Here is an 11631-nt window from a genome sequence, read left to right as displayed (position 1 = left end):
TGGGCCCGGCATGGGCCAGCTGCGGTGAGGAAGCGGAGACGGTGCAGAAAGTGGTGGGGGGAAAGTAACCACCAGCCCCAAAGAGCGCACAGATGCTCTGTGTGAGGTCGGCTAGTATCTAAATATTTCACAAGGGTTGGACCTTGAGCCGGGTCTACCCCTATAAAAATAGTGAAAGCAGAAAGACAATTAGCCCATACTTTAGATGAGCTTCCTCCCACATTTGGAGGCATCAGAAGATACATACTTGTAAAACGTATGTATTTAAGAGTTATATCCCACCCGCTCCCATGTAATACTGCTTGGGATGGCTCAGAAAGTTGTCAAAACAATATAAATCCTTTATTTGCGTATGTACTTTAAATAGTTATATCTCACCCCTCCAATGTAATACTGCTTGGGGTGGCTCACAAAATTAGCAAAACAATATAAAACAATACAAAATTAGTAAAATTAATCAAAACTAAAAACAGATCTAGCTAAAACCAAATTTAAAAGCTGAAAGTTAGAAAGCCACAAAGTTACAAGCCCACCAGATATAAGCTGCATTTGACTTTATTGCTAAGGGAGTTCATAATTTCAGAAACAATGTGTGTACTTCCAGATCAGTACAGTAGAATCTCTTTGCCCACTCACTCCCTTACATAATAAGAGTCCTGCTGGATTACGCCCAAGGCCTATCTAGTCCAGCATCCTGTTTCACACAGTGGCCCACCAGATGCCCCTGGGGAGCCCACAGGCAAGAAGTGAAGGCATGCCCTCTCTCCTGCTGTTGCTCCCCTGCAACTGGTATTGAGAGGCATTATGCCTCTGAGGCTTCCTTTTCTCCTCATGAGCATTCTAGCAGATGTGAATATGCTTCAATACAGTGGAAGCGGTTATGTCCCAAGCACATTAAATGGTCTGATTTGGGATTGGCCCCACATAAAATAGTCAGATTGCACATTTTAAGATGCAGGAAGGTCATCTCTACCAAACTGTCTAAGTTTCAGCCACGTACCTTATGATGTAATTTATGGCCCCTGTTAGCCCTTTTTGGAGTGGTCTGAAAGGGGTTAAGCCCCAACAAAGTCAGTCAGATTGGACAGTCTGGAAGTATGTGCATCTTCCCCCAACAGATACCACTTCTTTTATCCACATACCTTATGATGCATGTACCTTATGATGTGAGTAATAGCCCCAAGAAGGTGTTTTAGGGGGCTTACACCCCATAAATGCCCCAGCAGCCGCTCATAAGAATGGCGCTTCTGGAAATGGCAGAACTAGTTTAAAAACTCAGAAGTCAGATGTCAAACCTTTCATACCTTATCATGCAAGTTTTTTGACACGGGCTCTTGGACTAAACGGAGATCTGCAAAAATTCCAGTTAATCATCTTTGTGTGTATTGCTAATGGCTGGTGGAAAAAGTTCCATTTTAGATTCCCCACTTGCTGTATACATCCCCAAGTGGGAAACATCTTTCTGACATCTTGGCTAGAATTTTCAGTGGGACTACATAAGAAAAATTCCATTTTCCTTTATTAGACCATGATGAAAAATCTCAGTGGTTAAAAGTTTCTCTATTTGCATCTGTTGCTGAGAAAATTAGAAGAAAAATGTGCCACAAAACCTGGTCATGTGCTGGAGACCACATATTCTAGGAACTGAATTTAATGCTATGCTGATTCCTTTTATTATGACATATGTGATATTACTCTGCTGCCTATGTATACTGCATTTATTGGTTGGGTATATTTTGGTTTGTTGCTTTCAGCATCAGCAATATTCCTGAAATGAGCTAGACCAACAAATCAACAAGCACTGGTGAAGCTCCAGGTCTGACTAGACATTACAAGGAACTGCCAACCAGGAGTATCTTGTAAAGTATCTTGTAAAGTACTGTGTGATGTGATGTCATTACATTCAGTGTTTTCCTGATCCCCCAATCTAGCTGATTGGTGCTTTTAGGAGCAAGAAAATGCTGAACAAGATGCCATCATATTACACATTTCTTGGACTAGACCCTGGGGAAGCACATGGAGAAGCACATGGAAGCACCTGTGAATCTTCCATAATGTCTGCTTAGACTAACCAATCCCCTTAGGCATTGTTCATCTAGATTTTACAGTAATCATAGCATATTTTGAAAAAATCCCTACCTTCTTGATGTTGAATTTTCCTTACCAAAGTTTGTGAGACATAGACATTTTGATAGATAGTTTGGAGAGGGTCTATATGTTGAATTTTCCTTACCAAAGTTTGTGAGACATAGACATTTTGATAGATAGTTTGGAGAGGGTCTATATCCCTTCAGCTCACCCACACACCCTGTAACCTCAACTTCTGAGAATCTACAAAACCCCCATTCCTAAATCAAATATACCTCCTCCTTCATCAAGTGCTAAGAAACGAAGAGCACACTACCTCAATCTTGTGAAAATAACACCATTAAGGAACACAAATGGGATTCTCTACTTTGATGTGTTTTTTTCCTCTCTGAGTAAAAGGGATCACTCATCCATCACACAATTGTGTGAGAAACTTATTAAATTCATGCAGGCAAGCAGCAGCATGTGATCAGCATTTGAGTGCAGATGCAGTGATGTTCCAGAGGAGAATTGGGGATGTGTTTTTTCCTCTCTCTCTTCATTTTCATTACCTAATGTGTGTTGTACTGGAAGAGGGTTCCCCCCTCCCCCATGTGCCTCTGTGGCAGTGCTGTCTGTAAGAGTAATATATTCATTACCCCCACAAAAAATAGCAGACAATTTTATCATAACCAGAGGTGCTCTTACCCCTGGAATTTGGGGCCAAAGCTCAGGGCCTCCACAGCCCCTGGGGCCCCCCATATCCTCTTTAGTCTGCCGCAGGTGGTGTGGTTGCCCAAGGACAGGAGGCCTGAGTAGGATCTATCAGCTGAACAAGTGAATTAATTTGCCTATGGCCATAACCAAATCTCCCCACTGCACCATCCTCTTTTTACCTCAGATGCTATTTGGCTTATTCATGAGGAAACTTCCCTTCATCAATAGGAAGTTCCTCCCTCCACCCCATGCATCTCCAATAGCTGCAGGCGCAGCCATGATATCATCAAAACAAAAACAAAAAAGACAAAAAGACACACACACCCCAAAGTCCCACAACCCAGCAATGCCCTTACTAGCTACATCCGTTTTTATTCATTAGACATATATGCTGCCTTTCTTCCACTACAGAGATCAAAGTAGCGTATCTGGGGTTCTCAACCTCCCATCCAGGCATTGGCCATGTAATTGGAAGGAATTATCCGTGTGCCCCAGAAGAAGGCAACTTGCTGAAATACGCTGGGCCTATACAGATAGATTTTCACATTAAATAGATAGGTAGGTAGGCAGGCAGGCCATCTTGCTCTGAGGGGAGGAGAAAAGAGATAGATGCAGCTTGGGTAGCCTGCCACCATCCAGCTCCCATGTTCCAGCTATAGTGGCCCCTCCCTCCCCCAACTGTCAACACAGAGCTCCCTATCTTGCTCTGAAGAAAGAGGAGACAAAGTCTAAAGAGCACACCCTGTAAACACATTGCATGTTGTATGGTTCTTTATTGATTCCTACCTTAAAACATGTGATTTTATAGAAGGTGTTTTGTAACAGCTTAGAAATTGTTTCAACAGCTGTTTTGGCTTGGTATATACAAGAACCATCCTGCCAAAGATGCAAGAGCTGTTGAGATGGGATCCAACAATGTGTTAATGCCCAAGGGAATTGGAAGCAGGATGCCAAGAAGTTCAAGCCCCACTGGAATGATATTTATGATACAGCAGAGAAGATGGAAGAACATCAGAGAACTGGTCCCAGCACTGAGGGAGATCAATGCCATCCTTTGTCATCACTCCAAGAGCCTTGGTGTTAGCAGTGCCTTTTGCTGCTCTAATCACTCATGTTATTGCTTAGGGTGTAAATACTTTCAGTGCCCTGAGACACCGAGCAAATAGGCATTTCAAGAGCAGATCAATGTCCAGTGGAGAGCTGCATTGCTATATTCACCCGTTCTGCTAGCATTTGACGGCTGCATGTCACCTTATTCCTTACTAGGCAGTTTGAGTTCTCAGAAAGAAGGCTTGGAAATGAAATTCCAGTGTACCCATGTGGTGTTTGGTCTGAGTCAGGGATGTGTGTAAACTTTATTTTCAGTTGTTTTTCACCTTAGATGTTACTTCAGCTTCTATAAGTCTTATATATCTGCTGCCACTGATTATATGATGAAGCCTCTGTAACTCTGTTGGTTTCTTTACCCTGATAACATGGCTTTGCAGACATGAGGAGGGTTTGTTACAGAAATCACTCAGTCAGATGTACTTTAAAACAAAACAAAATAAGAAGAATATTATTTAAAGATGCCATCTGAGGTTGGTTTGTTACTACTGCTTAGTAGGGCTGAAATCTTGCTTGGTTACAAAGCTGATGATTTGAACTTCTCACAAAGCACTTAGTTACTCTGCACACAATATAGAAGGCTTTTATTTATGTATTTATTTATAAATTTATTTATAAATTTATATATATACATTTATATCCTGCTCTTCCTTCAAGGAGCCCAGAGCAGTGTACTACATACTTAAGTTTCTCCTCACAACAACCCTGTGAAGTAGGTTAGGCTGAGAGAGAAGTGACTGGCCCAGAGTCACCCAGCAAGTAATATGGCTGAATGAGGATTTGAACTCGGGTGTCCCCAGTCCTAGTCCAGCACTCTAACCACTACACCATGCTGGCTCTTTTCACCTTTGAACCCAGTTCCCTCCCAGAACTGTACTTCACAACCCAGTCTTTATCACAGACTGTCCTAATAACCCAGTCTTTTATTTTTCTAGACTGTCTCAGAACAACTCCCCTTTTAGACTGTTCCTACCCAGACCCAAATCCCCATCCTAACTGAACTTCACTTTGAACATCTGCCACTCTCTGCTTCTTATGATTGACAACTCCAAAGAGTTCTAAGCTGATTTGCATAAAAGTAGTCCTGCATAATTTCATCACAACCTACGCTGCCCCCTCCAGGGTTCGTGCCTGGCAAAGCTCTGCACTGGGTCCCCTGTGGCACACTGAACATAGCCTTCCCTGCCTCCTAGATTTACTGGTGGCAGCAGGGGCGTATCTAGGGTGGGGCAGGCAGGGCATGTGCCCCAGGCACCACGTGAAGGGGGCGCCATTTTTTAAAATTAGAATTTTTAAAAAATGGCTGCCAAAAACCAAATGGCCACCACACATGCTCAGATGGCCTCTGTGAGGCCCTAGGCCATGCCAGGCCTCGCAGAGGCCATTTGAGTATGCACGGTGGCCATTTTGTTTTCAGTGGCCATTTAAAAAAAGTTTTTAAAATTGGTCACTGCACATGCTCAAATGGTCCCTGTGAGGCCCTAGAGGCAAGCAGGGGGAGGGGGAACCTTTGCAGACCACTCCCCCCACAGCCTTTAGGAAGCCCCTCAAAGGGGCTACAGGTAATTGTGTGTGTGTGTGTGACTGTACACATATTCACTTTGGCACTATGTACAGAGAATCAGGGCTTGTGAATACTGACCTGAAGCTTATGAGCTAGGATTGTATTCATTTGCTCTTACTTTGCTTCTTGTGATAAGTGAGTTAAATGTGATGTCTTAATAATATGTCTATTAATGGTGAGTTTGTCTTTGAATCAGTGTGAAATCCTTAGTATTAAGGCTCACTGGGAGTTTCTTCCTCTCTTCATCCCATTTTAACTGTCTTTCTGAAAGACTAGAATATATTCCAAGCAGTGACACAGTTTACTCTGCATATCCTTTAATTATTTTCACAGTATCTGGGAAAATTCAAATTCTCAATTTATTTTTAAAACTTATGTAATAGTGATGCTAGTAGATGCATAGTGGAGAATTAGACAGGCACTTCTGTTTAGTTTTCCAAGTACACCACCAAATAGTATTTGGGTATTTCATGAGCCCCAGCATACTGAAATTTGTAGTTTTCCAGCATTGTTTGGTCTGGCTATGTCCACTGCTAAATAGTTTTTGAAATATTAAAAGATGAACGAGCTTGACTTGTATTTTTGAGCTGATATTACGGTAAAGTTATCTGAAAGATGGGTGTCAGATGTTTGGACAGGGGGTGCAATTTCAGTGCTTGCCCCAGGCGCTATTTTCCCTAGATACGCCTCTGGTTGGCAGACAGTGGCTCCTCCCACCCTCTCCATTGGCAAATGGGAGTTCGGGGGCATAGGGAGGTTGTCAGGGGCCAGGGGACAAAGTCTGGCTGGCAGCTCCCCTGCCCCTTGGGTATTCCTTTCTGCGTGCAAGTCACACACCCTGCATCTGATGTCTGGCACAAGCTGGTGGGGCCAATGCTGAGAATGTGACAGCCCCTGCAGAGTTCCATTTCCCCTGTCAGTGGTTAGTGGAATTACTGAAATGGAGTTCCTTTTGGAGCTTCCAACAACTGACAGGGGAAAGGAAACTCTGCTAGGGCTGTCATAGCCCTGTTCTCGGCACTGGCCTCACCCCCCTGAGTCTGATGACAGACACAGGGAAGCGGCCAATGGCGGGTGGGGGGAGAGCCCATCTTTCTCCAGGCAGCGTGAAATGCTGGCTGGAGAAGAGAGGGCTGTGCCTTGCACTCCCAGTCAGCAAATGCTTTGGGACGGTGTACAAATTTGATAAATAAAATAAATAAAATAAATAATGACTCTGCCTGGATACCTCCATTGCCATGATAATGCAGCACAATACATAATCAAGAAGTTTTATAAAGAAATCAACAATACAGTCAACATTTCCCAAAAACTGTCCATGTATTGGTTCATGCGTATCCAAATATTTACTGCTTTCAGTTTTGAAGAATTCCTTATATTCAAAATTTTTAACTCCAAGCTTGTGTTCAACTTTTAAATATCTATCCTCCCATGAGCCTTCTATATTCTCAAAGGAACTTTATCTACTTCAAACACATTATTCATTGTTAATGTCCCATTGTCTCCAGTTTCATGGGATTTCTTGGATAAAGAAAGGTACTGATTTATCTATACTAGTCATGTATGTATGTTATGTATGTTATAAGGCTATTTGCAAAGCCAGCAATAAATTACTTGCCATGCTTAGGTTAAGTGATTTTTCATGACAAAAGAATATACAAGCATTCAAGGATGGATAGAATGACATATTTCAGGAAACATGGGCATATATTCAAAAAATCTCCCCTGTATCAAGTTCTCCCCATCCACATTGTTTAGTAAAATGTACTCTGTATCCTTACATAACCATGTTGGGCATTTCTCTGAGCACTCCACATCAGTGTTCCCTCTAACAGGGATTCCCAGATGTTGTTGCCTACAACTCCCAGAATCCCCAGCTGCAATGGCTTTTGCTTGGGTATTATGGGAGTTGTAGTCATCAACATCTGGGAACCCCTGTTAGAGACAACACTGCTCCACATCATTGGATACTGTTGCCAGGAGCAGAGAAACCAACAACATGATGATCACCAGATGATGTCAGGACATGGGATAAGTTGTAATATGTAGGGAGGTGATGGAAGGTGACTCAGGACTGCTGTTTTAAGTGGTATCTGAAAGAAGCTGGTTCGGAAAAACGCTGCCTGGGACATGTGATAAGGTGGGGGACATGCTGAAAGCTTACCTGCCCTGACTTCTCAGGAGGATGTCCCAACATCCTCTGAGGGCATCCCTTAATGGGGTGATGAGATGTTCGTCTGAATCACTAGAGTCTGGGAGCATGTGTAGAAGGGCGATTCAGATGAACACCCTTGTAACATGATTAAGGAATGCCCTGACAGCACATTGGAATGTCCTTCGTGGAATCAGTCTGGGTGCACTCTTGGCACGTCCCCAACCTTATAATGAATGTCAGCAGTTTTTGCTTAAACTGGCCCCATAGTTGGCCCTGCTCACATGGAATATTAAATGCATTCTATGGCAAAGTGAGCATTCTGTCACACATCCAGATTGATATTTTAAAGCCCATACTACATTGTGTGGACAAATGTACTACTCACCTGAATCGATCTGCTCTTCACGATCAAGTACATAGAAGGGCTGCTCTCACACGGATTATTACTAGAGTAGGATGCAAGTAGTCCTGACGGAGAAGCCTCTGACTCTAGTTCAGGAGCTGTGCATGCTCCTGACTGGCCATTGTGAGAATTCTTCAAACAAAGTAGGAGGAACGGGAAATGCTAGTCTGTGAGCTGGGAACGGAGGCAGGTGGCAGCAATGAGCCCAGAACTTGTACCCAGCTCCAGAGTGAGCATGGAGGGAAATTACTCCCTGTGCTTCCCACTTTTGTACCCTGATTCCCCGTACAAGAATTTCCCCCTTCTCTGACCTTGCTTATAGAATTCTCATTATGGCCAGTCAGAAGCATGAACACCTCCTGAACCAGGGTCAGAGGCTTCTCCTTCTTTGGTGAGCATCATGAGAACAGCCCTAGAATGTTTTAACAACTAGTGATGCTGCCAAACTTTATCTGAGCATAGCTTGGAGGTAAAACCTGACAGACGTTTCCCTCAGACCCAAGTTCTGCGTCCTTCCTTCCCTCACTCCCATCCCCCACTTCATGCCCCAAAGCCCCCGACCACCCTTCCCTTTCTCATGACTCCTGCAGCAGCAAAGGAAAAGAGATAGTTGCCTTTCCCCGCACTCATCTCCTCCCTGATGCCTGCACACAGTGATGGATGTGTGCCAGATGCAAGGAAGGCTGGGATTTGTATTTTTCCCAGTCCTACTGATGGGTCACAACATCATTAAGGTGAAGCAGGGAAACTGGGTTGGTGCGGGGGAGGGGGAGAACTATTTTCCAGGTTGGGGGGATTGTTTGTTTATACAGTTCCAAGCTTGAATGGAAGGGATTCACCCAACAACCCCATTATATGCATGTTTTCTAATAAATTTGACCCACTATGTCCAATGAATCTTACACCCAAGTACAGGTGCATAGGACTGCCACAGTTCAACCCACTAAACAGCAACAAGAGTTTAGCCATGGATTTTAATCAGAAGTGGGTTGCATGTAGAGCTGTTAGCACATGTTTGATACCCTGTGAAGATGGATTTTATAGAATTTAAAAGAACACACACACACACAAAATTGAAATGACACAAGAAGCACAGTAAATGACACCCATACATTCATTCAAGTTCTATATTCAAGACCTAAATTAAAAATTTAAAGATTGGGTAGATTGGATTTGTTTCTTTTAGTGTCTATAATTGTGTGTATGTGTTATATTGCCATCTTGAAAATCAATATAATTTCTGATTGGAAAAAAGTTTCCTTCTGTCTTCAGAACTATTGTAACCTTAACTTATAACATTCCCAAGTCTCTCTTTCCAGTTTCTGCCTAATTTTTCATAAATTGTTTTCTGTTCCATAATCTCTGACTAGACCTATTAAAAAGTCTTTTGAAATAGATGGTTAAAGCAACTTTAAAAAACTTATCTAAATGAATTCCATTTTGGTGGCTAATTTAATTTTAAGGAAATGCCTATGTAGCATATGGTACAAGAATTTCTATAAGATATATTTTATCCCAACAGTGAGGATTATCTGACTTTTAGAAGCTAATCCTCTTGAGTGGTATGTCTCAGTCCTGTGAGAAGACATGTAAGATTTTTAACATTACAAGTGTTTTAATTTTATCTTTATTAATTCACATAGTGACACTTTAAAATACATGTTCCCTTTTCAGCTCTAGATTGGGCAGTATTCTAAATGCTACATTTTAAGGCTTTTGTTATTATGTTTCTACAAGTGGAACCTGTGACAAATATGCCTCATCAGATCTGAAATCTCATGTATTATATTATTACTCCCAATTTTTTCTCTCTCCCTTCTCCCTCCAAAGTCGCAATATTATTTGCTGTGCCCTATTGATTGACAGAAGGAGTCAATCTCTGAGTAGGGGGTTGAACTAGAAGGCTTCCAAGTTCCATTGCAGCTCTAACACCCTCTCATTCTGTTACTCTATGAACCTTCATTTGAGTGCTATATTCTGTAGCTGCAAAGCATATGTGCTTTCTGCTTCTTTGGGTTTTTAGTTCTGGGGTGGAGGTCTATTATCATTATTATTATTATTATTATTATTATTATTATTATTATTATTAATTCGATTTCTATACCGCCCCTCCAAAAATGGCTCAGGGCGGTTTACAAAGAGAAATAACAAACAAATAAGATGGCTCCCTGTCCCCCAAAGGGCTCACATTCTAAAAAGAAACATAAGACACACACCAGCAACAGTCACTGGAAGTACTGTTCTGGGGGTCTAGCTTTGCCCCTTATACTTTTAGACATGCCTTGTGGCCCCTCCCAGAAATCCCAAATCCTTTCACAAACGGGAGCTGGCAGAGACTCCATATCTATCTACATACCTTTGTTAGCAGTCAGCAATAAGGTAATAGATTGTCACAGCAGAATCTTACACTTAGTGGTTTTCAGTCTCTTTTTTGTTATTTTCTACTTCACATTCTACCTCATTGAGCTTTTTGAGCCTTCTCAAGCATCTATTGCAGAAGTGGTTCATCTTCTTCTTCCTCTTCCTCTTTTGCTTTAGGGTAGAAATCAAGGTAAGAGACACAGACCCATTGATGTTTACACTGGACACATAGACACACTTGGTTTTATACACACACATAGAGGTTCATGTACTTACCAGTAACAACAACAACAACAACTTTATTTGTTAGACACCCTATAACAAAATGTTCTCTGGGCTGTTCACAACACCACCATTAATGAGGATGTCAGCCAATATTTCTAGAATGCAGCCTTTCTTAGCTACTGATTCTGCTAAAATCCTTATTCAGACTCTTGTTCTATCTAGATTATCACAGGTAATCATTAAAACATCAGGTAAATCACAACACAGTTAAAAAGATACAAAATACATTACAAAACAATTAAAAAACTTTTTAAAAGTCAGCTTTAAGAATCAAATTTAAAAATCAAATTTAAAAGGCCTGAGTAAACAAAAAGGTCTTTTACCTGGCATCTAAAATCAAAGTGATGATACCAGGAAAACCTCACTTGGGAGGCTATCTCATAAACGGGGTGCAACCATCGAAAACACCTTCTCCCTAGTAGCCACCCACCCACCTTGTTTGGTAGGTGCACTCAGAACAGGGCCTCTGAAGATCTTAAGGTCCAAGTCAGGACATATGGGGCAAGGTGCTCTCTCAGATAACCCAGTGCCAAGCCATTTAGGACTTTAAAGGTTAAAACAAGCACTTGGAATTGGGCCCAGAAATGGACTGGGAGCCAGTGCAGCTGACAAACACTGGCACGATATGATTGAAACACCCATTCCCAGTTAATAATCTTGCAGCCTATTTTGTATCAACTGCAGGTCCTGGACCGTTTTCAAAGGCAGCCCCACGTACAACGCAGTGACTTGGGATGGGACGCTTTCTCCAGTGGCACTTAGTTTGTGGAATGGCCTCTCACTGGAAATTTTACAAGCCCCTATATTAGCTAGTTTCAACCATCAAGTGGAGAAGGACCATGGTGGCTGAACCCACTTTCCTCCATATCTGCCACACTACAAGGGCTGGGGGCCACAGGGAAGGTAACTCCCATTGCAAGAAAGCTTACATCTTGACAGAGGTGGTTTGCAATACTATGTGATGATGCACAT

At 42.2% G+C, this 11631-nt stretch overlaps 1 long non-coding RNA gene across 1 annotated transcript in view; it reads right to left on the bottom strand.

The window, feature by feature from the left end:
• Positions 1-3561: 3561 nt before the first annotated feature.
• LOC128351101 (uncharacterized) overlaps positions 3562-11631 on the bottom strand; it is a 38116-nt gene continuing 30046 nt past the window's right edge. The window contains exons 2-3 of the long non-coding RNA XR_008319586.1: positions 10370-10545; positions 3562-4313 (exon numbers count right to left, since the gene is read on the bottom strand). This is a non-coding gene — a long non-coding RNA (uncharacterized LOC128351101). The remainder of the gene's footprint in view (positions 4314-10369; positions 10546-11631) is intronic.

This window comes from Hemicordylus capensis, chromosome 3 (genome assembly GCF_027244095.1).
Source record: "Hemicordylus capensis ecotype Gifberg chromosome 3, rHemCap1.1.pri, whole genome shotgun sequence".
NCBI classification, from domain to species: domain Eukaryota; kingdom Metazoa; phylum Chordata; class Lepidosauria; order Squamata; family Cordylidae; genus Hemicordylus; species Hemicordylus capensis.
Note: the sequence above shows the minus strand (reverse complement) of the source record. Positions and strands in the feature narration are given on the sequence as shown.